A 6,128-nucleotide genomic window follows, 5' to 3' on the forward strand; every position below is an offset into this window, starting at 1 on the left:
ATTGGGTGGGGGAGAAGGACTAAAGCCCTTGAGGGCCAGCAGAAAGAATGGAAACAGGTAACCTCAGGAAATAGGAGGTTAGGGGGACCCTCCAGAATGCACCAGAGACCTGGGAGGTGAGAGACTCTCAGGACTCAAAAAGAGGGACCTTAGATGAAAGTCCTGACAGTAGGGAGAGGGAACTTATAGAGCCCTCCTCCAGCAGGAAGACAGGGCATCAAATGAGGGAGATGGGGGCCATCCCACAGTCACAACTCTGACCAGTAATTGTTCCTGTCTGAAAGAACTGCAGGGATGGAAATAGAAAGAAGCCTGAGGAAAAGAAGATCCAGAGACAGGCCCAAAGTGGGATCCAGCTCAAGGGGAGGTCCCAAGGCCTGGTACTATTACTGAGGCTATGGAGAGCTCACAAAAAGGGACCTAGCATGACCGCACTCTGGAAGACCCAACAAGTAGCTGGAAGAGTCAGATGCAGATATTTGCACCCAATCAATGGACAGAAGCAGCTGACCCCTGTTGTTGAATTAGGGAAGGCTGAAAGAAGCTGAGGAGGAGGAGGGTGACCCTGTAAGAGGACCAGCAGTCTCAATTATTCTGGACCCCTAAGATCTCTCAAACACTAGACCACCAAAGAAGCAGCATACAGCAGCTGATCTGAGGCCCCCAACATACATACAGTAGAGGGCTGCCAGGTCTGTGTCCATTCAGAGATGATGCACTTAACCCTCAAGAGATTGGAGGCCCCAGAGAGTTTAGAAGTCAGGAGAGGTGTGGGGGTGGGGACATCATCTTGGAGGCAAGGGGTAGGGAGGAGGAATGGGATGTGGAACAGAGGCTGAATGGGTGGGAGGAATAAAATATGGAGTGTAAAAATATTAATTAATTAATTAATTAATTTTAAAAAGTTATATGCATTTTTAGGTCCCAATGTAATCCACAGATAAATAAAGAGCTGTAAAATTAAAATGAGATATTTGGGCCAAAGTAAAGAATTTATATTAAATTGTACATATAAAAAAAGTAGCCTGGTAAAAAGATTGACTTGTTTTCATTCTTTAACTCTTTTTTGTTTTTCTTTGTGTCTTTCATATGAGAAAAGTAAGATAAAGCTTTTAAGACCATTGGAAGGAGGTGCTATGAGGCTCTTTGTTGATATACTAAATTAATGGCAAGCAAGTGCTTATTATATCAACGCATAAACCCAGCAGAGGCCATGGGAGAGTTCTTCTATACATCTTCAAATATTTGACACTGGGAAGACCGCACAAGCCTTTGTAAGGAAGTGGAAGGGCAAGAAAGGCAGAAGTGGGGCACAGGAAGTATTTAGGTCACTCGCAAAAGTAGCAGAAAGGGAACAATCATCTTGGCTCAGCCATGTTTCCCTCTGGTAATCAAGCTCAGTCTTGTTATGTTCACATTTGCTTTATTAGTTTGAAGGGGCCCAATGAAGTCTACAAAGCACACCATTTAAATAGCCAGTTCCAAATGGTATCCAAGCAGATATTCTGCTTCCCCACCATTTGCCTGCTCTGTATTCTTTTTAAATTATTTTTTCAGACATTCTTTTATATACAATATCAAGTAATTCAGATTACCATATATTTAGTGTTGACAAACAATGAGATTATATAACACTATGCCTTCCCAATGCAAAAATAATTGTCAGTTCTATTATGGGAAGAGGGCTTAGTAGTCATGCCAGAATTATTTTAAATCTCAAATCGAGGTGTCTCATCATGCCAGGCACGCCTTTAATCCCAGCACTTAGGAGGCAGAGGCAGACAGATTTCTGAGTTTGAGGTCAGCCTGGTCTACAGAATGAGTTCCAGGACAGACAGGGCTTGAAAAAAAAAAACAAAAAACAAAACAAACAAACAAACAAAAAGATGTCCTATCATGATCCATCACTTCAAGTGAGGATGTAGATCTGTATAGTATTTCATTGGACAGAGGCACTTTCCTGATGGACCCCTTTCGTTTGTCACAAGTGTGTCTTCCATAGAAGAGTAGAGCTCACCTTCCCAATTTTTGAAAGGCAGTTTAGAACTGAGAGTAATGGTGGTAAATTATCAGATATCTAGCCATGCTCACCAAAAATGGGCAAGAAGAATCCACTGCAATGTGATTTAGCCAAGAACAGAAAGGAAACATAACTTACAATAAAGGAAAGCAAGCTAGCCTGGTGGCACAGGCCTAGGATTCCAGCTGTTGCAGATGGGTCCCAAGTTCAAGGCCAGCCTGGGCTACAGAGTAGAAACTCAAGGTTGAGATGAGGCTAGGGCTCAGTAGAAGAGCAGCTTCCCTAGCAGGCACTAAGACACTTCCTTGTGTACCCAAATAGAATCCCCTGCACCAAAATAAAAAGGGGAGAAAGGGAAATGTAGTAATTCCATTAAATTAAAAAAAAAAGAATCCCAGCAAATGGGACCCAGAGACAGACAGATCTCACTGCATTTGAAGCCAGTCTGGTCTACACAGACAGTTCCAGGCCAGCCATGGATGCATAGCGAAGCCTTGTTTCAAAAACAAAAATTAATACATCAAATGAGCCTAGAAGGTTTGCTCAATGGTTAAGAGCTCTTGCTCTTGCAGAGGATTCTTTTCCCAGCACACATATAACTACAACCATCCCTAATCTCAATTCAAGAGGACCTGATGTCCTCTTCTGAACATTCAGCGTACCAGGCTCACACATTGTACATATAATACATGCAGGCAAATCATTCATACACATAGAATAATATAAATAAATCTAAACTAAATACTAAGTAAATAAAAATAAGCATTCTTTGTGAGAACATCTGTCAACCCTCATCTATGAACACCTACCCCATCTTGTTTTGGCAGGACCTCAAAATTCTCAAAAATAATTTTTGGCTAGGATTGAATTCTCAGAGAATCCTTGAGTAGTCTCCAACTGACTCTTAACTATGGTATCTTTCTCGTAGTGACTGGCTTCTTGGAGTAATCATAAGAAGAAAGTATCCTCTTGTTTCTGCGGACTCCACCAAAAGAAAAACTCTCCTTTCTATCTCTCTGACAATATAAAAATTCTGCCTCCATTCCTGCTGCCAGCTTTTGTGATTAAGAAAGATGCCAGCCCTGTGTGTGTGTATGTACTTGCATGAGTGTGCATGTGTATATTTGACCCAGGGTCCAATTCTGTAGTCCATGCTCTCCTGAAGCATTACAGAAGACGAGACTGGCTCACACCATAAGCAGTCCTCCTGTCTCAGTCTCTCAATGGTTGGGATTATAGGTGTGAACTACCAAATCCAGCAAGGATGTCAATCTTTAAATGAAACTAACTCCATAGGAAGAAAGAATAGGAATGCTAAACTGGCTTCTCGGAGCATGGTGGCAACTCTATATCAGCCTATACCTGAATCCTGTCTGCCATTGAAAATCTCTGTTCAATAAGCATATAAGTTCCTCTTATTATGTAAGCTACTGTGAGCTGGTCTTTCTATTCCTTTATAAACAAATAAATCTGATGTGAGATTAGAAAACATATGTCCTTTAAAAACTTCCACATGGTTTGGGGATTCACAGCTTAGATGGAGTAGGACATCTTACTCAACAAGCATGGTGTTTACTAAAGTTGAATCTATACGAAGAAATGATTTTGACACTAGTGTAGAGAAATGTATTATTGCTGGCAGCGTGGCAAATTTTGCTAAAACATTTCACCATGGAAAAGGAAGTGGGAGAGAAAATAATCTCCATCATTTCCATGGCAATTTTGGTTTTGGGTTTTTTTTTTTTTTTTGGTTTGGTTTGGTTTGGGTTTTTTGTTTTGTTTTGTTTTGTTTTGTTTTGTTTTGTTTTCTGAGACAGGGTTTCTCTGTGTAGCCCTGGCTGTCCTGGAACTCACTCTGTAGACCAGGCTGGCCTTGAACTCAGAAATCCGCCTGGCTCTACCTCCCAAGCTCTGAGATTAAAGTCGTGCACCACCACTGCCCAGCTACCATGGCAATTTTGGAAGTCGTCATCATAAAATGTTTCATTCTGCCAACCACCCTGAGTCTTCGTTGTTTGGATGGTTGGTAGATTTGAAGGAAAACGGAAAGTTATAGATAGATTCTTGGGACATTCAAGATAAAGAAGACATTGTTTCTATTGTTCTTTTGAATGTCATCAAGGCAGTAGGACATTCAGAGGCACAGGTCTCAGTTTGTCTAGCCAGTGTCTTCTCCTTTCCCATGCTCTGCATCCATACAGCTGCTATGCTGCCTTCGAGCCACCGTGATTACTTCACAGGTCCACTACTGGCTTCTGTTTGCTGCACCAGGGACTGCTGTCTATTCCACTAAGCCAATGGGTACCTTCTCTCCAAATCTGGATTAGAGCCTAGAGACTCTCCAATGAATTCATCCCTGGAGGAGGCTGGACTAGGACAAACCATCTGAAGGAATGGATAGTCGTAATAACACATGAAGACTGGAAAGTTGAAAAATCAATATTCGGTTGTCGGTTGTGATGATTAGGAGAATCCAGCTGCCATTTTTGAGCACTTACTAATCCTGAGTGCTCAGAACTGTTTGTGAACATGCCACTGTTCCGCCCACTCTACAGACAAGGATACTTACCGTGAGGTTAGTTATCCAAGGGCTGAGAGTTAGTAAAGAACAAAGTAAAACTTCAAGTCCAAGCAATCTGACTTTTGGCCATTTGCTTTAAATTCAAAGTCTTGTCCCAGGTGTCATTTTGCACCTAATGTTTCAGCCGTGCCTCTTTCTGTAAGGCCACACAGTATATCTATGAGAAAAATGTCCTTTCTGGCTTAAGTTGGCTTCTGTGTTTTACAAGTAAAAGTGTCTTAAAGAGAGTATTACTGACAATTGGGAATCAACATTTATAGTTCCCAAGAACTCAATAAACAGAGAGTAAATGGAAAAAACGAACACCACTAAGCCCCTCTGTGTAGGCTTCAGGGCATCTCAATTCACAACTGCTTCCAACTCAGAGGCACTGAGCAATGATTCCGGTCTGTCCCCTGAACAAAACAGATGCCCCACGCCTGGGCATTTTGGTAGTGGGTGGATAATTTCCTGGATCTGGAACATGTTTATGAGAAGAAGCACAGACAATGCCCTCCTTACAAGCTTGGTATTTTGAAGGACAGATTTGGGACTCAGTCCTCAGTTGGAATCCAGAGGAAATTGCATTGAGATTGAATTTTTGGAAAACAAAGCCATCCTACTTATGGCAAGATTAACTCAAGGCTGAAGATCCAGATCTGGAGTTAAGCAAATTGGAACTGGAGTGCTGGCCAGCCCCACCCGAAGAGTTCTGTGACAACTGGGTAGGCTTCTGGACATTGCTATTTCTAAGTTTCACAGGTTTGCAAATACTACTTTAAGAACTGGAAACAGCCACCCAAGCAAGCACAGAGAAGAAAACAACCGCCATATTTCTTCCAGAACAAGTGTCATTACACCATGGCCTCCTGGTCCCTGTCTTCTCTGCTTGTTAGGCAAGTTGATTGATATAAGAGAAGTCACCCTACAGTGTTCGTAAATATTATTGTTCATTATGATCACAACAAACAAACAAAAAAGGTCATTTTTATCAGCCAACTTTCTTAATCCAGAAATATTCTCACTTAAATTGAAAGTTAAATAAATATATATATACTTATATATGTACATATAAGTATATATATATACATTTATTAACATATGTAAGTATATATATTCAGGTGAGGGTTGGCTACATAGTTTGATAGACTAGATAAGAATAGAAATACTTTACAAAGATCATACATTAGTTTTAAAAATATATTTATATTTGGCACTAAACAAGTAAAAGAGAGGGACAGAGAGAGGAGAGGAGAGGAGAGGCTAGATGGCTTAGCAGGTAAAAGGTGCTTACTGGCAGGCCTGATTAGCTGAGATCAACCTATAGGACCCATATAGTAGCAGGAGAAAGCCAACTCCCACAACTTGTGCTCTCACTTCCACATGAACATTTCATAGTCCACACACCCATACACACACACACACACACACACACATACCCATACACACACACACACACACACACACGCACACGCACACATACACACACGCACACACACACACCCATACACACACACTCACACACACACCCATACACACACACACACA

Source organism: Mastomys coucha, unplaced genomic scaffold (genome assembly GCF_008632895.1).
Source record: "Mastomys coucha isolate ucsf_1 unplaced genomic scaffold, UCSF_Mcou_1 pScaffold10, whole genome shotgun sequence".
Classification (NCBI taxonomy): Eukaryota; Metazoa; Chordata; class Mammalia; order Rodentia; family Muridae; genus Mastomys; species Mastomys coucha.